Below are 24,189 nucleotides of genomic sequence, written 5' to 3'. Positions count from 1 at the left end.
AATATACCCTGTGATAGCAATAGGTAGTGACAGGTACTCGTTTTTGAAAAAATTGGGGTCTATTAGACCCTAGATCTCTCCTCTGCCCTCAAAGCATCTGACCACACCAAGATCGGTGTGATAAAATGCTTTCCCAATTTCCCAATGGCGCTGTTTACATCCGGCGAAATCTAAGTCATGAAATGCTCGTAGCTTCCGGTTTCTTAGGCCATAGAGATGTTTGGAGCCACTCTGGTCTCTGATCAGCTCTATGGTCAGCTGGCTGAATCACCGGCTGCATTCTCAGGTTCCCTGTTGAGACAGGAGAGCCAGAGAAAAACACGGAAGACAATGGGGGGGGGCATTCCCTCCCACTGCTTGTAAAAGCAGTCTAGAGGCTAATTAGCCACTAGGATTGCTTTTACATGAAAGCCGACTGCTGGCTGAAAAGAATGATACCAAGATGATACCTAAACCTGCAGGCATCATTCTGCTATAACCACTCAAAGTCGTGAATGGCGTACCTGAAGACATAAAAATGGTTAACAATAAAACACAGTAAACGGTAAAGTATATAAAATTGCATACCTGAAAAGCAAACATGATAAAACATAATAACAATAAAACATTGCAGCATAGAATACAGTAAAAAAGAGCAGAAAAATAGAGAGAGAATAGAGAGAGAGAGAGAACAATAAAACGACAACTATTTTTTTTATTTTATTTTATATATATATATATATATATATATATATATATATATATATATATATATATATATATATTTTTTTTTTTTTTTTCTTACACTTTTTTTGTAACTAACTTTTATAACTATAACCGGTTCCAGGTTCGGGTCTCTCAAAATGCGATGGCATCTTGGGAGACCCTGTGAAAGTGTGCCTAGTCTGTGCAATGCTGTACGCTACGCTAATACTCAACTAGTGTATGGTAGTGTTCAAAACATTCACCAATGCAAAGACCAGGATTGTCAGGACAGGAGGGACAATAATAGCGGGTGTCACGCCTATATCCGCGCTTGCTGCAGACACAACATCTTTTTTGGGGGGTTCGTTGGGTAGGGGTACTCGGGAGGACATAAAGAAAATGCCTCTCATGCAGCCGACTGAATTTGGTTGGGGATGTGAATGGGGGAAGTACGGGTGCTGCAGAAGTGGTGGGTTCCCAATTAGGATTGGCGAATGCAGCAGGAAGAGCACTATGGGCACGACAGGCCTGTGTTTGTCTTCTTCTTGGTGGCAGCGGGACACTACTTGTGCTTGCCACCTCACCAGCTTAAACTGCACTTATGGGACTCGGCACGTCACCAAGTGTTACTGCAGTGCTGGTTTGACTATGACCGGGGTGTACTAGGCTGCTGGTGCTTGCCAGTTCACCAAAACGCTACCAAAAAAACTGTTAGCGATCGCAGGGATCAGGCCTGACTTTGTGAACGCTGCAGTTATGCGTTTAGAGTTTTGTAAGTGACAGTGATCGATCGATACTGCACTTGGGTGGGCTGGGCTGGGCCGGGCGGAGGGGCAAAACGCAGGTGCTAGCAGGTATCTGGGCTGATCCCGCTAACACTGCGTTTTTGGGAACCCTAAACTGCTGGGGATGCTAGTATAGATTTGATCGGATCAGATATTGATCCGTTCAGATACTACACCACTAAGGGAGGTGTACGGTGCGTGCGTGGGTGATAGCGCTACTGGCAGTAACCTGACGCTGCCTGGGGCTGGTGCTTGTCAGTTCACCAAAACGCTACCAAAAAAACTGTTAGCGATCGCAGGGATCAGGCCTGACTCCGCGAATGCTGCAGTTATGCGTTTAGTGTTTTGTAAGTGACAGTTATCGATCGATACTGCACTTGGGTGGGCTGGGCTGGGCCGGGCGGAGGGGCAAAACGCAGGTGCTAGCAGGTATCTGGGCTGATCCCGCTAACACTGCGTTTTTGGGAACCCTAAACTGCTGGGGACGCTAGTATAGATCTGATCAGATATTGATCCGATCAGATACTACACCACTAAGGGAGGTGTACGGTGCGTGCGTGGGTGTTAGCGGTACTGGCGCTAACCTGACGCTGCCTGGGGCTGGTGCTTGCCAGTTCACCAAAACGCTACCAAAAAAACTGTTAGTGATCGCAGGGATCAGGCCTAACTCTGCGAACGCTGCAGTTATGCATTTAGTGTTTTGTAAGTGACAGTGATCGATCGATACTGCACTTGGGTGGGCTGGGCCGGGCGGAGGGGCAAAATGCAGGTTCTAGCAGGTATCTGGGCTGATCCCGCTAACACTGCATTTTTGGGAACCCTAAACTACTGGGGACGCTATTATAGATCTGATCGGATCAGATATTGATCCGTTCAGATACTATACCACTAAGGGAGGCGTATGCTGCGTGCGTGGGTGTTAGCGGTACTGGCGCTAATCTGACGCTGCCTGGGGCGACACATATCACCGCCGGGCGATCAGGGGGCTAAACCTTTATTCGGTAATAAACGGCGGGTGCCCTGACACTATAAAAAATAAACGAACTAACCAGCGTCACCCGTTACGGTTATACGGTGATCAGTGGTGAAAGGGTTAACTAGGGGGCAATCAAGGGGTTAAAACATTTATTAGATAGTATATGGGGGTCCCTGTCGATATAAAACGCTGACGGCGAACCTATATATTTACGTCCCTAACTATCGTCACCAGTGACACTACTACAGCGATCAGAAAAATGATCGCTTAGCGACACTGGTGACGGGGGTTAAAACTTTATTGGGGGGGTTAGGGGGGTATCCTAGACCTAAAGGGGGCTAACAGTAACTGTCCCACCACAGTAACTGTCACAAACTGACACCATGCAGTAATCAGAAAAAAAACAAAAAACTGCTTGGTGTCAGTGTGACGGGGGGGGGGGATCGGGGGTAATCGGGGGGGATCGGGGGTGTATTGTGTGCCTGGCATGTTCTACTGTGTGTGTGTGTTTGGTGCACTCACATTACAGTCTTCTCTCCTCGGCGCCGGAATGGAAAATGCCGAGCCGAGGAGAGATGACATCATTTCCTCTGCCTCTGTGTACAATACAGAGGCAGGGAAATGATCCCATTGGCTGGGAGCGATCGCGAGGGGGGCCACGAATGGATGGCCTCCCCCTCACCACCGATCGCCGGGGAGGATTTGACGACCGCCGCAGGCACCGGGGGGGGGAGCGGGGGTCCGATCGGACCCCCCACCCGCGGGCAGGCAAGGATGTACCTGTAAGTCCTTTTGCCTGCCCGTGCCACTCTGCCGACGTACATCGTCGTGCGGCGGTTGTCAAGTGGTTAAGTAGGCTAGGCAGTGCTGTTTCTCTCATATATTGGCGTTTTTCCTCTAAACTATCTTTCCTTACTTTATTTCCTTGCTGTATTGATAAATTATAAAGCTTAGAATAGTATATATGAAATGTTTTAGAAATTTCCCCAGGGTCATATGTTATTTCTCCAGACATCTTTTGAATTTTAGTTATGGGTCAACAGTTGTTGTTGTTTTAGATTTCTCGCTAATACCTTTGCTGGTTTATTCCCATATTGGTAGAACCAGGTTCTATTTTGATCCCTTATTCGCAGGGATTGTTCATTCAACATTGTTTGTAGTTCAATACGCTTATCCTTTAGGCTTATTCTATCTATTGGGTTGAGATTTTGTTCTTATTTTCCTTGTCAAAAGAAGTTTATTGAGTATACAATGTTATAAAGATACATAAAGTAAGTTTACAAGGATCTATAAAGTAAGCTCATTGTTTTACAGTAGGGTTTATATAGGTAAATATCATGAAATTTCAAATATTAAACATTGGGTTCACGTAAATATATCATTTCCTTAGTTACTTTTGTAGGTATTTAAATGATTTATACCTACTATACATATTGTTTACAAGTAGAGTGTATATAGGTCAAATAAATTCTGATAATGAGCTTTAATCGTCAGGTGGAGAAAAGGAAAGAGAAAGAAGAAAAAGGGTTGAAAGGTAGAGGTATGGTCCACAAGGTTGTCCCGCTCGTCAGTTTATTATTCTTTTTAGTTCTCTTTGAAGCCTTAGAATGGGTGTCTCTGTAAGTCATTTAATCTGTTACCATGGCAACAGGACAGAGTCATTGAAGTTTGACAGGAACTGTTGTTTTATCCAAGGATGCCAAAGTTTTTCAAATTTTGGAATTTGATTTTGATCGATGGCTACCATCTTAGCATGGGACATTGTATTATTCATTCTGTGAATTGTTTCTGCTAGTACCAATGTAGGAGATTTCCATGCCTTGGCCACTGTTTGTTTTGCAGCCGTTATTAGTTGGATCATAAGTTTGAATTGAGAGAGTGTTAACCATTCCGGTTTTAGATTAAGTAAAGTTAAATATGGATCTGGTTGTATTATTTTTTTAAATATTTTAGATGCAATCACGAAGACTTCCTTCCAGAAGGTTTGGATTACTGGGCACGTCCACCATATGTGTAAATATGTGCCTATTTCTGGGCATCCTCGAAAACAAAGAGCTGAGGTATTAGGTGAATATTTTGCCACTCTAGCGGGTACAAGGTACCAGCGAGTTAGGACTTTATAATTTGTCTCCAGTGCTAAGATATTGGGTGAAGATGACTTAGATGTGAGCCATATGTTAGACCAGTCCGTGTTTTCTAAAGTTCGTCCCAGGTCCTCCTCCCACCTCTGAACGTAAGAGGGTCTATTAAGATTTGCTACTCCATATAATTGATTATAAAGTGATGAAATTGTACCTTTAGCAAATGGATCTTTTGTACAGATTGATTCAAAAATGGATAATTGGGATAATGGTGTATCCCCCTTTAGGAATGGTGTATAGAAATTTTTGATTTGGAGATATCTAAATATCTCAGAGTTTGGTAGATCATATTTTTCTCTAAGCGATGGGAATGAAAGGAATGATTTCGATGCTATGAAGTCATTTAGTGTCTGAATGCCTGATGTTGTCCAAGCTTTAACAGAGTTTGGGTAGATCCATGCCGGATAAAAGGCCGGATTTCTGATAAAAGAAAGGAGAGGATTGTGTGGAGATTGTAACTGATATTTGATTTTTAGTTTATCCCAGAGAGATAAGAAGTGTTTAGTTATGGGATTATGAATTTTAAAGCGGTCTTTAGGATCAAGCCATAATAAATTTGATATTAATAGAGGGTCATTTTCTGAAGCCTCTATAAATACCCATAATGGGATTTCCTGTTTTGCATGGTATTTGGACAGACTGGCCAAATGTGCTGCTCTGTAGTAGTTAGTAAAATTAGGGTATCCCAGGCCTCCTTTATTTTTGGGAAGATGTAGTGTGTGTATAGGTATACGTGGTTTAGAAGAGCCCCATATAAACGAAGTTGCTCTTTTTTGTACTATTCTCAAAAAATAGGAAGGAATTGGAATAGGGAGGACTCTGAATAGATAAAGCAATTTGGGTAGAATAGTCATTTTGATTGCATTAATCTTCCCTATCCAGGATAAAGGAAGTTGCGACCATTGTTTTATTAGATTTGTGATCTGTCTTAATACAGGAGGATAATTGGTTGAGAATAAGTCAGAATGAGATGCTGTTAAATGAATTCCAAGATATGGGATTGATTTTTCTGCCCATGTGAATGGGAGTGCAGCCCTAGCCGGGATCAATTCCATGTTTGTGAGTGAAATATTAAGCACTAGGCATTTCTTAGGATTAATCATAAGGCCGGATAGGGCTGCAAATCCATCAAGAGCTGGTATTAAGTTAGGACCAGAGACCTGTGGTGATGATAGAAAAAGTAATATATCGTCTGCAAATATACATAATTTGTGTGTAATACCTCCTACTTCAATGCCAGTTATAGTTTGGTTTGTTCTGATGTATTGGGCCATGGGTTCGAGTATAAGGGCAAATAATAAGGGAGATAATGGGCAACCCTGTCGGGTACCTCTTTCGATATTAAAGGCTTCAGATTTGTATCCATTGTTCTTATTTTCTAATAATGAAATTTCTCCCAATATTTGCAATATTTTATGCTTTTTATCCCTTTTCAATCTTGTTTAATGAACAATCCTCGCAATACACATTTCAATGTTTCCCATTGTATAGTGATGTATTATCTGAATTTTTTATCTTTAAGGAGGTTATCATTTAACCTCCATGATCCTTGTGGTTTCCTATATTGAGTTATTGTCAGCTCCAAAAATATTGGAGCATGATCTGACCACAAAAAGTTACCAATGTCAGAGGAAGGGGTCAACATCAGGCCTATTTGACTGAAGAAAAAATAATCTATTCAATGATATGGGTTGTATATATTCGAATAGTATGAATTTTCGTTGTTCGGACCTTCGTCGAACATCCGAACAAACGGGTCGTTCAACCGTTTGTTCGCCCCCCGAACCGACCACAATGCATTGCAGCGCTGAACAGTGCATTGCAAGCCCTGATTGGCTGAAGCAGTGAAAGCTTCAGCCAAGCAGGGCACAGAGCACTGTCAGAGTCTTGATTGGACACTGTCATCATGACTTTTTCCAATCATGGCTCATTCCCGCCCCATAGTATAAAAGTATTATTTCAATGGAAGCAATTTTTAGTGTGATTTTGGCGTGGAGAGAGATAGAACAGGGCTCTCCTCAGTGTTATTTGTTAGTTATTGTGCTCTACTGTGCTATTTTGCTTCAATTGTCAGTGTAGAATATTAGTTTAGTGTCAGTCTAGGGATAGTGTGAGTGTAGTGAGGAGGACCATTATTCAGCTTTGCATAGTGTGCAGCTAGAGTAGGGACAGCTCAGATATTTTCACTGTAGTGTAGTGAGACCGTGTCATTCATACATACATTAGTGTGGAGTAGGGACAGCTCATATAGTTTCAGTGTAGTGTAGTGAGACCGTGTCAGTAATTTTGACATTAGTGTATAACTAAAGGAGGGACAGTTCAGCGTCAGTGTAGTGACGGTCTATTTGATTGTGCTACTGCCAGTTTAACGCCATTTACTTCTGTGTGCGTTACTGCCAGTTTAACGCCATTTACTTCTGTGTGCATTACTACCAGTTTAACATCATATTGTTTTGCATGCGTTACTGCCAGTTTAACGCCATATAGTTTTGTGCGTTACTGCCAGTTTAACGCCATATATTTCTGTGTGCGTTACTGCCAGTTTAACGCCATACTGTTTTATGTGCATTACTGCCAATTTAAGGCCATATTGTTTTGCATGCGTTACTGCCAGTTTAACGCCATATAGTTTTGCGTGCGTTACTGCCAGTTTAACACCATATCTTTTTTTGTGCATTACTGCCAGTTTAACTCCATATTGTTTTGTATGCGTTACGGCCAAATTAACGTCATATTGTTTTGCGTGCGTTACTGCCAGTTTTACGCCATATAGTTTTGCGTACGTTACTGCCAGTTTAACGCCATATTGTTTTGCATGCGTTACTGCCAGTTTAACGCCATATAGTCCTGTGTGCGTTACTGCCAGTTTAACGCCATATAGTTTTGCGTGTGTTACTGCCAGTTTAATGCCATGTCGTTTTGCGTGCGTTACTGCCAGTTTAACGCCATATAGTTTTGCGTGCGTTACTGCCAGTTTAACGCCATATAGTTTTGTGTGCGTTACTTCCAGTTTAACGTCATATAGTTTTGCGTGCGTTACTGCCAGTTTAACACCATATAGTTTTGTTCATTACTGCCAGTTTAACGCCAAGTTGAAGGGAATGTTCTGGCATCAATGAGCAAGGCAGTCAGCCGTTAAATCCACCTTACTGCTGACACATGGTCCAGCAAGCATGGGCAGGGATGATATATTTCGTTCACAGCACACTGGGTAACCCTGCTTACAACTCGAAAGGATGCAGGACTGGGCTCAGTGCTGCAGCTTGTTGTGCCCTTACATCTCCATACAGCTGGTGGTGAGGATGCCAGACCTGTGAGCTCTACCCCCTCCTCCTCTGCCACCTCCATGCCTTGCACATGTCCTCAATTTGGTGGTGCAGCATTTCCTAATTACGTACCCAGGGTTGCAAGATGTACTAAAACAGACCAGAAGAGTTTGTAGCCATTCAGGCAGTCATACGCAGCCAGTGCTCAGTTGGCTGAAATTCAGTGGCAATTCTACCTGCCCGTAAACCGCATGATTTTTGACATGCCCACCAGGTGGAACTCAACTTTGGGAATGCTGCAGTGGCAATACATGCAGCAGAGGGCCGTCAACAAGTATCTGTGCCAGTACGGCACAGCGACAGGCTCAGGCCACCTCTGCTTTTTTTCCCCACGCCAGTGGCTGATCATTAAGGAAGCATGCACTGTATTGTCACTATTTGAGGAGGCCACAAGGATGGTGAGCAGTGACAGTGCATGCATCAGTGACACAATCCCTGTTGTGTTTCTGCTGGAGCAGACTCTGCGTGGCATTATGGACAGTTCACTGGAGGCAGAGCAGCAGGAGGAAGAGGAGGACTTCCTTTCCTCTGAAGGCCCACTTTATCCAGACACCATCATTCCTATGTCACAGAACACACGGAAGGAGAGAGTGGAGGAGGATGAGGAGGAGGATGCTGGAACTTTCATAGGCTTCGAAGAAGAGGAAGACATGCATCAATCTGTAAACGATGGCTTTCCAACCCCAGGACCCTTGGGAGTAGTACGTGGCTGGGAGGAGGAAGTTCCAGATGCTGTGATCCTGAGTGACCCCGAGGAGTCTTCTTCTCAAGCCTTGGCAAATTTGAGGTGAATGGGCAACCTCATGCTTCAAAGCCTGCAAAAAACCCAAGAATATGTGGCATAAAAGAAAAGGATGATTACTGGTTGGCAACCCTCCTTGTCCACCGCTAAAAGGGGAAGGCCTCAGAACTCATCCCATCCCCACAGAGAGTGCAGAAGATAAAATCTCTTGAGGGCACGTTAAAGAGGATTTTATTGAACGTTTTTCCTGACTCCAGTAGGTTACAGTGTTGTGGAAAGCGCTGTTTTGAGTCTTCTGTTGGTCAAGAGAGAAGTGTTGGAGAAGGCGTCCGCCTAAGTGAGGCATTTTGGAATTTTTTAGTCCTCACTGTCCAGGGCTGTCAGCTTCCACATCCCATCGGCAGCGTCTGCATCACATGGTGGACGATTACCTCAGGGCCAAAACAGAGATGGAGAGCTTTCTAGCTGACAATCCACTGACTTACTGGGTCATGAGAATAGAACGTGCCCAGTATGCTATTGAGTTGTTGGGCTGCCCTGCATCCAGCATGCTTTCAGAACAGCATTCAGTGCTGCAGGAGGTTTCGTTACTGATCATAGAATGCGTCTGTCCACAGACTCAGTGGACCGTTTGATTCTTAAAAAAATGAATCAGTCCTGGATTACCAGCTATGAAGCCCCTGATGCTGATATCACTGATTAAGTCTTTTTGTGATGTGGAATCTCTGCAGAACTTCGAGGCTGCCTAGCTTTGAGGGTGTTCAATCATTTCACCTGGAAGAATGTTTTTGGTATAGGTTTCATGGGCACAATTAACACCCAAAGACCAATTTTTTAGCACCTGTTTGACAGGTGCATATCATTGCAATTTTTTACAGCAAGGCCAATTCTTGCTTTCATCAAGATTACCTCTATAAGGTTACGGTGGGAAGGCACCACCGACACCCAAAGACCAGTTTTTCAGCACCTGTTTGACAGGTGCACATCATTGCAGTTTTTTACAGCAAGGTCAATTCTTGCTTTCATCAAGATTACCTCTATAGGGTTATGGTGGGAAGGTGCCACCGACACCCAAAGACCAATTTTTATGCACCCATTTTTTCTTTTTTTTTTTTGAGATTTAAAAAAAACTTTATTAAAGAGCAGTGCAGTACAATGTAAATAAATCATTATACAAACTGACATAACCCATACCAGTAAGGGTATAGCCAACAAAATGTACAATAAAGTTAATCACAGCGACATATAAATGAAACTGGATATGTATGTAAAGCGGTATCTCATAACCCTTGAGCGGGTCGGCGTTCCCGACACCCCTTATGGGCTCACACTGTTTCAGGTGCCCCCCATCTCTAGGGAAAGAGTTCAGACTCCCCAGGGACCATTACTGGTCTCGTGTCCAGTGACTCACAATAGTTTCTGAGGAGACTGTAGAGGCTGCTAGAGAGGCAGACGATCCTCACCAACAGCTCCCCTCCAACTGGAGGTGATCCGCTATGAGTCTTTGAATCCTACGAAGGATTCAAGTGCTTACGTTGACTTTAACGGTTCTACTCCAATGAGGAATAGTAAGAGAAATAGTACTGGTAAACTGAGGCTGTGATAGTGAATCATAGGAGTAAAGGAAATAAAAGGAAGAAAAAAAGGGAAAAAGAAAAAGGAAGAAGGGTTGAGAAGACAGGTGCAAGGCCTGGTCTTACACTAGCTTGTCTGTACCGTTTGTATTCCAGGAACAAAGGATATGCCTATATGTCTAGCCCAGGGTTCCCATATTGCCTCAAAGGATTTAGTGGTGTCCGTCATATTACTGACCAGCTTTTCTTGGGACATGATCCACGAAATCTTTCTTTTGGCTGCCTGAAAAGACATCGTGGGTTGCTTCCAGGCCTTAGCTATGGTGGTTTTAGCTCCTAGTAGCATAAAGGCTATCAACTTTTGCGTGTGTTTTGCAATCTTAAGAATTTGGGCATTAAGCAGTGCCTGGGGAGATTTCGTGACAGGGAGACCCGTGACTTTTCGAATCAAAACGAACACTTTGTTCCAGAATCCTCTTAATCTCGGGCATTCCCACCATATATGGAGCATGGAACCCTGGGCTTGACAATCCCTGAAACACAATGGGAAGGTAGAAGAAAACATAGTTGCCAGTCGGGAGGGCACAAGATACCATTTCATCAACACTTTTAAATTAGCTTCTATCAAAGAAATATTTAGAATACCTTTGAAGGCTCTAGTTCCCCTCTTATGCCACTCCTCCAGGTTCCAGGTCTCCTGCAGATCCCTCTCCCACGCCTCCATGTAGGAAAATTTGGTGGTGGGTTCTAAAAGTGATGCGTATATGAGAGATATACCCCCCTTTATGTCTAAAGCTTGGCTGTACCATCGCTCATATTGTGTGAATTCTAGAGGGTTAGCATACCCCTTCTTTAGTGAGGAGAGAAAGTGAGAGATCTGGAGAAATCTAAATCTCTCTGAGCCCGGAAGCTCAAGTTTATCATTACAGTGTTTCAACGTGATCGGTCCAGAGGGTGTATAAAAGTGTCCTATACGGTACATCCCCTTGTCCAGCCACCATTGGAAGGACTTGATGTCCATGCCCGGTCCAAAGTGGGGATTATGGAAAATGTGGTCTAGAGGGCGGATGACTGAGGTCAGGGCTGGTAAGTGTTTCAGGGTGTCCCATAATTTAAAGGACTGGGATAATGCCGGTGACAGGATAGAGGGCCTAGATTTCATGGGGCACCAGAGGAGGAAGTCTATGGTGTGTGACGGGACTGCTTGTCTCTCTATATTTATCCAATCGGGTTTCTCGAATCTGAAGTATACCTTTGAGAGTTGGGCTAGTCTGGCTGCTTGGTAATAGCTATATAGGTCTGGCAGACCTAGCCCCCCCCCCCCTTGTTTTGGGACTATAAAGAATATTGTGGGCTAGCCTGTAGCCCTTTTTTCCCCATATAAATTTGATAATCTTCCCCTGGAACACCTTGAGATGATGTTTTTTAATTCCTATCGGGAGTGATCTAAATAAATAGAGGAGCCTGGGCAATAGGGTAATTTTAGTAGAATGTACTCTACCTAGCCATGAAATATTGTATTGGGACCAAGATAGGAGATCAGATCCTAGTTTACAGAACATGGGAGGAAAGTTAGCCTGATAAAGCTGCTCAAACTTGGGGGTAAGGTTTATCCCAAGATAACGGATCGAGGAGTCGCTCCATTTAAATTTGAATGAAGGTTTGAGCCTGTCTACTTCTGCCGGTTGAATTGAGATATTTAGAGCTTGGGATTTGTCCATGTTGACCCGCAGACCCGACAAGGACCCAAAGGTTTCTAAGAGCTTGCATAAATTAGGAAGGGAGGTAGTTGGGGATGTGACAAATAGAAGGATATCATCAGCAAAAAGAGCGCACTTGTGGGTGTTCGGTCCACATTGTACGCCCTTAATGTTTTGGTTAGATCTGATTGCAATGGCGAGCACCTCTATCGCCAACGCAAATATCAGAGGGGAAAGGGGGCATCCCTGTCTGGTTCCTCTGGCTATTTGAATGGGGTACGAATAGTATCCCTGTAATTTGACTTGGCATTAGGATCGGAGTATAGAGCTTTCAGAGTTCCTATGAACTTTTCCCCGAATCCCCAGCGTCTCAGGACTACAAAGAGGTAAGACCAAGAGAGGGAGTCGAAGGCCTTTTGTAAGTCCAATGACAGAAGTAAGCCTTCCTGGCGTGGGCCTCCATCCCATCCCGATTGTAGTAGTGAGACAATGTCTACTGCCCATCTAACTTGATCTGGGCCTTGCCTTCCTGGGATAAAACCCACTTGGTCTTTGTGTATATATTGGTTGATGAATGAATTTATTCTGTTAGCTAGGATTTTAGTAAGTATTTTTAAGTCGTTGTTAATAAGGGATATCGGTCTGCAGTTTTCTACTAAAGTTGGGTCCTTGTCGGGTTTGGTAATGACTGAGATGAAAGCCATATTTAGTTGGGACTCCACCGGGATCCCTTCCCGTTTGGAGTTGAAAAATTTAGTAATACGAGGTGCTAAGGTGTCTGCGAAGGTTTTGTAATATTGATTGGAGAAGCCATCTGGGCCGGGAGCTGAACTTCCTTTTAATTTTTTAATCACATCTAATGTTTCTTCTGTTGAGAAGGGTGTTTCCATGATTTCTACATGATCCTTACTTAGAGTGGGTATATTAAGGTCATCTAGGAAGGATTTTATAGTAGATTCTTCTATAGTGTCGTTTTTCTGATAGAGTTTAGAGTAGAAAGACTGAAAGGCTTGTAGGGTTTTTTGGGGATTAAGTGTTGTGGAACCATCCTGCAGCCTGATTTGGAAGTATAGAGGCACTATATTTAGGGGAGAGCTTTCTTGCTAATAGCGTACTCATCTTGTCTCTCTGAAAGTAAAATTTCGCACTATTCCAGTTTAGAGATCTCTCGGCCTTAACTGTGTGAGCTAAGTTTAAAGCTAGTCTGGCTGAGTCTATCTGAGCTATTTGGACTTTAGAAGGGTCCCCTTTGTGTTGTTTGCATAAGGCGAGAAGTCCCTCTCAAGTTTCTCAATCTCCGCTATTTTTTCCTTCTTTCATTGAGAAGACATTTGAATGAGCTTTCCCCGGATGGTAGCTTTATGAGCTGCCCATAGAGTCTCCGCCGAGATTCCCTCCACATCATTCCGCAAAAAATAATCTTTCAACTCCTTCTCAATCTCTGTCACTGAAATAGGGTCATTAAGTAGATTTTAATTGAGTCTCCAGTGGGGAGTGGGAGGTCTGTGGAATCTGCCTTGTAAAGAGATAACCACCATGGAATGGTCTGACAGGGCTGTGTTCTTGATATAGGCCTTGAGCACACATGGAATATGGATCGCTGAAATGAGGATGTGATCAATCCTGGAATAGGTTCTGTGTGGGTTTGAATAATGGGTAAAATCCCTTTCCGTGGGGTTATGTTCTCTCCAGATGTCGGCTAGGCCTTGTTGATAAATAAGTTTCGCTATCTTGGAACTTGATTTCGTGGGGCGGACGGGTTGTGCGACGAGAGGTTTAGATCAGTGTTTCTCAACTCCAGTCCTCAAGGCGCCCCAACAGGTCATGTTTTTAGGCTTTCCATTATTTTGCACAGGTGATTTGATCAGTTTCACTGCCTTAGTAATTACCACAGCCATTTCATCTGAGGGAAATCCTGAAAACATGACCTGTCGGGGCGCCTTGAGGACTGGAGTTGAGAAACACTGGTTTAGATTTATCTAGGCCTTGATCGAAAGCGATATTAGAGTCACCTCCGAATATTACTGTTCCTTCCAAAAGAGGGCTTAGGGTTTGAAACATTGCTTGAAAAAATTTTGTCTGGCCCTTATTGGAAGAGTAATATGATATGAATGAGTACAAACACTCATCTATCATGCCCTTGACTAAAATAAATCTACCCTCTGGGTCCTTGTGCACTAGTAGGGGCTTAAATTTACAAGTTTTCGCAAATAGTATTGCTACACCTTTGGTTTTATCCTCTGCGTTAGCTAGGAAGAATAGGGGGTAGTGAGCATGCAGAAATGATGGGTTATATCTCGAGGGGAAATGGGTTTCTTAAAGCATAACTACTGCCATTTTTTGGGCTTGATAGGACTGAAATATTTTTCGGCTTTTTATAGCTGAATTAAGACCTTGCACGTTATGTGATACTAACCTAATGGATGTTGGGGGCACGGTGTTAGTTGACATGGTGGCGGAAGGGAGGAAGTATATTAAGATAGATATTTCTTACCTCCTCTGGGATGCTGTGGAGTGTTGTTTCTTGAGGTGTGGAGCAGAACCTGGAACCTGGAGGAGAGGAGTGGAGCAGCATCACCTGAGGACTGGCACAAAAAAAGACAAGGTTAGAGGAAAAGAAAAGAAGAAAAGAAAAAGAAAAAGAAAGAGAGAGCGAGTGATATAGTACAAAGCGGCCCAAAAAGGGCCTGCGGCATCGGGAGGGCAAAAGGTGCCTCCCAATGTCGCCAAACCATAAACCATAGTAGCCCTCAAAAGGAGCTAACTGTCCATCTCCCGAAAATGGGGTACCCATTATCGTGGGATGGAGGTGCATGACTGCTACCCCAGTCAGCGCCATCCCTATTGGTCAACTAAAATAAAATACTTTAATTAAGCTCTTGGAGAAAACCAAATAAGAACTATAATATTATAAAACATATGAATCAAAGCCAGCCGTCTGATATAGTCTAACGAGTGGCATAATAAGCCAGGGAGGGGTATGGGGGAAAGGGAGAGGTGGGTAAGGGTGGGGAGGGAAAAGGAGGGGATTGGGGGAAGAGAGGGAGGAATGAGGGGGATGGGGGAGAATTGTGGGTTGGGGTGCACCCAAAGCTACTAAGGGATGAGTTTTCCAAGTCCTGGGTTGTTAGGGGTATGTATTAGTAGCCCACTGGTATGCCCTCAATAAGTCCCATTAAAGTCTTTGGAGTATCCTTCACAGGAAGTTTTCTTGTACGTCTGCATATCTTCAATTCCAGGAGCTGGTGCTAAATAAATCGAAGAGGGAAGGGAGTCAAAAGACTAGTCCTCTGGGACATGTTGTAGTGTCGAGAGAGAGAGAGCAGGGTAGTCCTCAAACAGATAGGGAACGGCCCATGAAAGTCCGTCCCACATGCACAGAACCCGAGAAGTGAGCAGAAATGTGTGCTTTGAGTGGCGAACCTAACTCTTGCAAGAATGGAGCCCGTCAGGCCTGAGGTCTCAGGGTCGTTAGGTGGACTGGGTTTGTGGGGACTCCGTTATCCCTTAGGAAACCGTAGCATGGTCACACAAACCATGGGGGGGATTCTGGGGGAGCCCCCAAATCAGAGAGGAGAGTTTTTAGGGAGAATAGCTCCCTTGACCTGTCCCTGAGGAGTTGGATGTATGATGTTGAGTTACTTCCGGAATCAGGTGGGCAGAGGTTCCCTCAAGCATCTGCTTTTGTTTTTTTTTTCATAAGGGGGGAAACTGGACTGGTAGGAGTAGGTCTCTTGGAGGATCCTGTTTGTACATTTGACGTGTCCATTTCTGAGTCCTGAGATATGAACTTCAGGGAAAGGAGGACCTGTTCTCCTTCCTGTATATTGGTGAAGGAGTGGGTTTTACCTTTGTAGGTAAATTTTAAACCTTAAAGGGAAAAGCCCACCAGTATCTGATTTCCTTCTGCGCCAGGATCGCTAAAAGTGGTTTGAGGGCTCTGCGCTTTTGTACCGTCATTGGAGAAATGTCCGCAAATATTTGAACATCATGTCCTTGGAAGGAGATGTGGGATTGCTGACGAGAAAGTTTCATAATGTCCTCTTTTACTCCATAGTAGTGCGGTTTTACCACCACATCCCTGGGGGACCCATCCTTCCTGGGGGGTCCCAGTGATCTGTGGGCTCTGTCTAACTCCAGCTTGTGTGGAGAAATAGCAGGTATGAGAGTTTTGATCACATCTTGGACCGCTGAGGGCACATCTGTGCAAGATTCTGGGATGCCTCTGACCCTGAAGTTCTCCCTTCTCGATCGGTTTTCCAGGGTCATCGATCCTATTTAAGGCCACATCCAACTGCTCTTGTATGACCTGAATATGATCTGTGTTTTGATTGGCCCTTGATACTGTAAAATCGAGTTTCTGTTCAATTGCTTCTATTCTGGTGCCCAGGTTCTGAAAATCAGAGCGAATGTCATTTGTTATTTTGTGGGGCGTATGAGCTAATCCCCGCTCCAAAAGCTCCAATAGTTTTATGAAGAGATCACCTGCATTCTGGGGCATGTCAGGGTCTGGGCCGCCCATAGCATTGCTAGTGTGCTGGGGGGCAGAGGTATTCCCCATAGGAGTTAGCATGAAGGTGGCCAGGGAGTGATCTTCCAGCGAGTCTGTGCTATTAATTGAGGGGGATGCGTTGAGGGGGGCTGTGGAGATCGCTTGAGGAGGGAAGGCTAGTGTAGCAGGGGCGATCACTTGCCTGTTCTCTGTCATTCCCCCTGAGACTGTGTCTCGTGGCTGAGGCGCAGCCGCCATCTTGGTTTTGACCTGCACTCCTTCGGCGGCGAATTGGGGTCCCAGATCCCTTTTTGCTGTTCCCCCTGGCACAGGGGGGATGCTGCTGTGCTCCCCGATCGGATCCCGCTGTGTGCGGGCTGGCGGCTGGCTCCGATTCGGCTTTAGGGTGGCTGGGGTAGTGAGGAGCTCCCGGCTTACGTGACCATCTTGGAGTCCTTCGCGCATGCGCCCTCGCACCCATTTTTTCTATCCAAAGTCAGAGTGACACCAGAATGTATCCAAAAAATCTCTAATCTTGTTCCCAGTGCACTACATTGTCGCCTCATCATACCCAGCTGTTGCTGAGCAAAATAAAAGCAGCTTGCAGGGAAAATGTCATTTTTTTGGCTTTACAAATGCAATTATTTCTGCAGCAGATTCTAGACATGGTACAGATCTGCCACTTAACAGGTAGTAGACTAAGGGGACCCACCAGGCACTATATTGGAAGAAATGTTTAATTTTTATGCTTTCTCTTTAAAAATAAAAAAATCACTGCTCATTTAAAAATGACGTTTTTCACAAACTTTTTTTTATTGATACATGTCCCCCAGGGCAGGACCCAAACCCCTATAACTATTTTATTCCCAATTACTTGCATATAAGCCTTCAAAATGGGCACTTTTGATTTTTGATGTTTGGGGCCCACTGACTTTAATTGAGTTCATTATTCGGGTCCGAACTTTCGCAGTGTTCGAAAGTTCTGGTGTGAACCGAACAGGGGTCCATTTGGCCCATCCCTATTTTACAGCAGGGCCCGTTCCTGCACCCAACAAGAGGAACTGTGAGGGATTAATGTGTTCTGGCACCACCAACACCTAAGGCCCAATTGTTCTGCAGAGTATATAGTGCAGTCCGTATAGTATATATACAGTGCAAGGTATATAGTGCAGTGTACAATATATAATATAGTGTATTGAAGTGGTTAAGGGGAACACCACGTCAAAATAAAAAAATTAAAAACGGCATAGGGTCCCCCCCAAAATCCATACCAGGCCCTTTGGGTCTGGCATAGGTTTTAAGCTTCGGAGCACACGCTTCGTGGCATCATGGACAGGGCACTTAAGGCAGAACAGCGAGACAGTTGTACGTGCCTGGGAGGAGGTAGTTACAGATAATGTGATCCTTAGTGACCCAGAGGACTCCAAATCGAATGCCTCTGCAAACTTACACTGCATGGCCTCCATGATTCTGCAAAGCCTGCGAAAGGACCCTAGGATTCATGGTATCAAGGAGAGGGATCATTACTGTCTGGCAACCCTTTTTGACCCACGTTACAAGGGTAAAGTTGCAGAACTCATCCTGCCTTCCCAGAGGGAGCAGAGGATGAAACATCTTCAGGAGGCCCTGAAGAAAAGTTTGTGTAACGAATTTCCAAACCCTGGAAGATTACCATTTCCTGGTGCTGGACAACGTGTATCTGAGGCTTCGTTCGGTCAAAGGAAAAGCCCAATTTTTCTGCCCCTGTTTTGGGGCATGTAATTACAATTTTTAAAATAATATTTAACAGCAGGGCCCGTTTCTGCACCCAACAAGAGTAACTGTGATGGGTTACAGTGTTCTGGCACCACCAACACCTAAGGCCCAATTTTTCTGCAGAGTATATAGTGGAGGCCGTATAGTATATATACTGCAGTTCAGAGTATATAGTGCAGTAAGTGTAGTATATATAATACAGTGCAGGGTATATAGTGCAGTGTACAATATATAATATAGTGTATTGAAGTGGTTAAGAGGAACTCCATGCCAAAATAAAATAAAATAAATAAAAACGGCCCAAAATCCATATCAGGCCATTTGGGTCTGGCATAGGTTTTAAGGGGAACTCCATGCCAAAAAGTAAATAAAAATTGGCTTGGGGTCCCCCCTAAAAACCATACCAGACCCTTATCCGATCATGCAACCTGGCAGGCCGCTGGAAAAGGGGTCGACGAGAGAGCGCCCCCCTCCTGAACCATACCGGGCCACATGCCCTCAACATGGGCAGGGTGCTTTGGGGTCGCCCCAAAACACCTTGTCCCCATGTTGATGGGGACAAAAGTCTCATCCCCACAACCCTTGCCCGGTGTAGGGGGAGCCCCAGATCCCACCCCCCCATCTATGTGAATGGGTAGGGGTACATTGTACCCCTACCCATTCACCAAAAAAAATGTCAAAAAGTAAAAACCACAATACACGGTTTTTGACAAGCCCTTTATTAAAAAAAAAAATTGTCCCTGGATGTCCATCCATCTTTATGGCACTGATAGGTCAGAAATTTATTTTTAAAAAAACCCTCCACCTCGATGGGAGGCGTCCCGCTGACTGCTGTCTCTTGTGACAGCTGTTATATAGGCAAGGACAGGGCCACCCAGTGATGTAACTGAGTGACCCCGCCCCTTCTGACTTCATGTGCTGTCAGAGGAGGGCGGGGTAATCCAGGTACGTCAGCGGGTGGCCCCGCCCTTGCCTATATAAGAGCTGTCACAGCAAAAAGACAGCAGTCGGCGGGACGGGAAATTGTTTCCTGTCGTTTTTACTTTTTTGTCACTTTTTTCGGTGAATGAGTAGGGGTACAATGTACTGTATACCCATTCACATAAGAGGGGCTGGGATCTGTGGGCTCCCTTGTGAAAGGGGGCGTCCAGATTTTCCGATAAGCCCCCCGCCCGCAGACCCCCACAACCACCGGGCAAGGGTTGTGGGGATGAGGCCCTTGTCCCCATCAAAATGGGGACAAGTTGCTTTGGGGGGACCCCAAAGCACCCTCCCCATATTGAGAGCATGTGGCCTGGTATGGTTTAGGAGGGGGGGCGCTCTCTCGTTCCCCCCCCTTTTCCTGTGGCCTGCCAGGTTGCATGCTCAGATAAGGGTCTGTTTTGGATTTTGGGGGGACCTCCATGCTATTTTTTTTATTTTGGCACGGGGTTCCCCCCACGCCATTTAAAAAAAATTTGGTGTGGAGTTCCCCTTAATATCTATACCAGACCTGAAGGGGGGAACCCACGCTGTTTTTTTCAATGATCTTTTTATGTATATTGCCGGGATCTGGTAATACATTACAGCTGTGAGCAATTTTAAATAACATTTCTTCCTTTAGAAATGTAATTTTTCTGTGGTACTGTTATAAACATGGGGAAGATGCGCTACTTTACAGGCAGACTAAGGGGACCCTCAGGCACGATATTTAAAGGAATATTTCATTTTCATTGCTTCACTTTAAGCATTATTAAAATCACTGCTCCTACAAAATCGTCCATTTTAAAAACTTTTTTTTGCATTGTTACATGTCCCCTGGGGCAGTACCCAGGTCCCCAAACACTTTTTATGGCAATAACTTACATATAAGCCTTTAAAATGAACACTTTTGATTTTTCACGTTCGTGTCCCATAGACTTTAAAGGTGTTCTCGTGTTCGCACAAATTTTTTGTCTGTTCGCATGCTCTGGTGCGAACCGAACCGGGGGGGGGGGGGGGGGGGTGGAGGTGTTTGGCTCATCCCTGCAAGCTGTCAAACACAAAGGATGTCCGTATTTGTAGTTCAGTCATTCACAGACATTTGTGCTCCACCCCACAAGGCCGCATTCTTTTCAATTTGTGACAGTGGGTGCGGGGAGAAGATCCCTAGCCCAGTGTCGCAATTAAGAAGGTGAAAATAGGTGGAACATGTAACATGTTTCTAAAGGTGAACTTATCCTTTAACTGCAATATGAATAATAATACTATACCTAATCTAGAGTGCACTCTTGGAGAACTGCTATGCTATGGTGCAATGTCCACGGAGAGGTACCTCTTAGCATAAGCAATAGGTAAAGGTCTGTGTGTAGCAGCTGCAAAGGGACAGTAATAGTTCTAAATCTTTAGCCAGCTAGCATTGGGGCTTGGTCGTACTAGTGGTGCACATAAGAATGAAGTCTTCAGGCAGCAATAAGGCTACTAGATGACTGTATGGTCAGTTCCTAGAGAGAGCTCAGTCTCTCTCTTTAGCAGCAGATAGTAAATCCCCACATCAGTAACTCACCAGTCCACACACAGCGATTAGTCCACTCTCTGCTCTGCACCCAGGTGATTCTGGCTGTTGGCATTTCCAAATTCAGCACTCCTAATCCTGCTCAGGCCTCCGACATGCAGAAGTGATGGTGCACACTGAACAGCGATGTGCAGTCGCCAGGCTTCCTCATGGCAAGAGGAAGCTGTGTCCTGTACAGCCTGAGAAAATGCAACTCTTTCCCCTCCTCCTGGCAAACTTCCTCTGGGAAATGCAGTTGATTACACGGTAGTCTTTCTCCTCTGGACTACAGTACCCACAGTGCAGTGCTGCCTGACTCAGCAGCGCCCTCCTCTCACTGATTCAGCTGTTAACCAGTTTAGCACCACAGCAAGCAGCTACAGATAGCACCTGTATGCATTAATGAACTACAGCAGTACAAAAGTAAAGAAAGGACTGCATGAAAGACCTGTGAAAATCTCAAATCTACGTGGACAGAAAAAAAAGGCTAGGTAAAACAGCTTCTATATGTGTAGTTCATCTGTGTATATGGTTGTTTTCCTGGATTCCAGTTCTAAAACCTGACAGCTGTTCTAACCCTTCTCTACCATATACAAAACTGAATATAACGTTTTGACTGTAGTTAGGTTTTTCGTTAAACAGTCTGAGCCAAAAGTCACACCGTCCTTGTAATACAAAGGATGTAATCCAGCTGTGTTTTGAGTTCATTTACAAACCATAATAGTTACAGTAAACATAGTTACAATTAGAACTTGTTGAACATCCACATGTTGCTTACTGAAGTTAGACAGATCAAAATGTGGCCTGGTTCAGCAGGGACCACCCAAATTTCAATGAGTGTATGGACGGCCCCGTTTAACGGAAGTCAGTTGTTAGATCGAATTCTGTCAAACGCACAAGTTGGAAAACTTTTGTCAGTGTATTCTGACAGTTCTAAATGTCACTGCTAGGATCTCCAATGTCCCCGTGGGTGGGAATTCCTACATCCACCATATTTGTGTGGATGGAGGAACCTGTTTTTTTTTTTTTTTTCGTTTAGCTCGCTGGTTGAACTAAAAATGACTGTAAGTAAAGAACTGCCTTCAGCACTCTACTTAATTCGACATTCTAATATGCAGTATATCTACTTTTAGTTATATAGGTATATAGTTTTGGGTAAACAAACCTTATGAGGGCTTTCACACTGAGCCCCCACCGGTGTCAGCGATAAAGCGGCGCTATTCTTAGCGCCACTTTACCGTCGTTTTAGCTGCACTATTCGTTAAAACCGCCCCCCTATCGGCCGAACAGGGGTTAAATCCGCCTGCAAAACGCTGCCACTGTGGTGTTTTGCCGGCAGTATCGCAGCGCTGTCCAATTGATTTCAATTGGGAGCAGTGGTGGAGGAGTGGTGGAGGAGCGGTGGAGGAGCGGTGAGTTCACAGCTCTTTCACCGCTCCAAAGAAGCTGCTGGCAGGACTTTTTGTGACACCTTGCCAGCGCACCGCTCCAGTGTGAAAGCCCTCGGCCTTTCACACTGGAGTGAATGGAGCCGCTTTTTTCAGGCACTATGCAGGCGCTATTCTTAGCGCTGTAGCGCCTGAAAAATGCCGGCAGTGTGAAAGGGGTCTTAGATGTGTTTATCACTATCATAGGCATGCGCAAGGGGTGTGCCAGGGGTCTTAGATGTGTTTATCACTATCATAGGCATGCGCAAGGGGTGTGCCAGATGCTCCTGGGCACAACCTAATCATTACATGTGGTGTCGGATTCCCCCTACTGCATGGCTTAGCCTCCCTCATGTTGGCTGCCCTGCAGTGCTGCTACTTTTTCTTCTCTCCCCCCCCCCACACTTCTACTGGGGGTGTTTCAGGATGGAGAGCGAGGGAACGGGCTAGTAAATATGTCATTTACCAACACCTTAGTTTTGAGCTTTGAGGTGCACACCCTAATTGGGTGGTGCCTCTTCGATCTCTGATGCAGTAGATACAATCTATCTATTCTGTAGTGATTTCTATGCCTCTACAAGAGCATATGTAGATGAATAACTAGGTAACTATTTTAAACAGATAACATTGCTGATTTTGGAGTTGAGAGAGTGAGAGTGATAACACCAAATTTAACACACCTGCTCCCCATTCACACCTGAGACCTTGTAACACTAATGAATCACATTACACCAGGGAGGGAAAATGGCTAATTGGGCCCAGTTTGTACTCACTTTTGTTGCCAGCAGTTTAGACATTAATGGCTGTGTGTTGAGTTATTTTGAACGGACAGCAAATTTACACTGTTATACAAGTTGTACACCCACTACTTTACATTGTAGCAAAGTGTAATTTCTTTGGTGTTGTCACATGATAAGATGTAATAAAATATTTACAAAAATGTGAGGGGTGTACTCACTTTTGTGAGATACTGTATATAGTAATGGATAGATTGAGGCCAGGTTTTCCAAGGCAGATTTATAGTCAGGACTGCACATAATCGCAGGCCTCTGCAGCTTGCACATGTATTTGCAAATGTGTGCAAACTAAACCCCTGTTTTTTATGTGAACTATTAGACAGGATAATTCAGTTTGTTGCAGGCTGGTTGGTAAGTTGAGCTGGGAGTTTTCTTTGTTTTTGTTGGACATGCGGCACCCTTCCATGTGCTCCTTGCTGTTAAGGCCAGTTATGGGATAGACTTGAAGCAAACGTATACAAGACACAATTCTCTTGCCATTAATATTATATATATATATAATATATTATATTTATATAATATTAATGCATCTTTTGTGTGTTGACAACCTGTATTTATAGGGGATACATCTTGAAACTAGGACTAGGCAGATATACACACATTGTGTGTGTATATGTTACGTCACCTTGCCATTTCCTATTTCATATGTTGTTTTTTTTAATAGATCCTTTATTTCTCAGTTGCGCACAGAAAAAAACAGGCAGTTTACAAATATAAGCGGGTCAACTGAAATGATCAAAACAGAATGCAATGAAGGCCTCTTGAGCCCCTCCCTAGGGAAAGAGAGCCTTGACTGATGGGGGCATCGCTAGGTGCGTGACAAGGGGAACGATTGGTTGGGACATGTGGGATGGGATGGGCCTGAGCTCAGGAAATTGTGTGCCCCAGGGAATTCTGGGTCTTTTTCGGAAGAGTCGTTGGAAGAGCTGCTCTCTAAGGACATGGTGACTTGTATTCTTATCCCTGAAACGTCCCCCCCCTTCCACCTCCTCCCGGGGGCCCCAGGCTGCTTGGGCCAGGAGATGTACCCATCCTCCCTCCTTCCTCAGCCCCAGTCCCTCGAGGCCTTTCTAAATGTCACCCCCCACATTCCCCTGGAAATCCAGTTGCCATGGGCCCCTGCCCTCCCCCCTGCTTCTCCCCGCTGCCAGAGCTCCCCCCGGCGGGTCTCCCCCATCTGTCCGCTCCGCGGGCCGGGATTCCTCTCACCCAGCCTGCTCCAGGACCACCAGGGTCACATGGCGTTGCGCTTGGGCTCCGCAGCCTGTCTCCCCCCTA

At 44.8% G+C, this 24,189-nt stretch overlaps 1 protein-coding gene across 8 annotated transcripts in view; it reads right to left on the bottom strand.

The window, feature by feature from the left end:
• The window catches only part of LOC141131536 (proto-oncogene Mas-like), a 124,846-nt gene that overhangs the window by 23,638 nt on the left and 77,019 nt on the right, over positions 1-24,189 (bottom strand). For 2 of the 8 annotated variants that reach the window (XM_073618911.1, XM_073618912.1), the window contains exons 2-3: positions 14,423-14,513; positions 10,874-10,975 (exon numbers count right to left, since the gene is read on the bottom strand). The exons of 3 other annotated variants lie outside the window; for them this stretch is intronic. The gene's annotated coding sequence lies outside the window, so the exon portion shown is untranslated. Of the gene's footprint in view, positions 1-10,873; positions 11,262-14,422; positions 14,514-24,189 lie in introns of those variants that run through there. 3 more of the 8 variants (XM_073618916.1, XM_073618915.1, XM_073618913.1) reach the window with 2 other exon arrangements.

Source organism: Aquarana catesbeiana, linkage group LG03, assembly GCF_042186555.1.
Source record: "Aquarana catesbeiana isolate 2022-GZ linkage group LG03, ASM4218655v1, whole genome shotgun sequence".
NCBI classification, from domain to species: domain Eukaryota; kingdom Metazoa; phylum Chordata; class Amphibia; order Anura; family Ranidae; genus Aquarana; species Aquarana catesbeiana.
The sequence above is the reverse complement of the archived record's forward strand: the minus strand, read 5'-3'. Positions and strand labels throughout refer to the sequence as shown.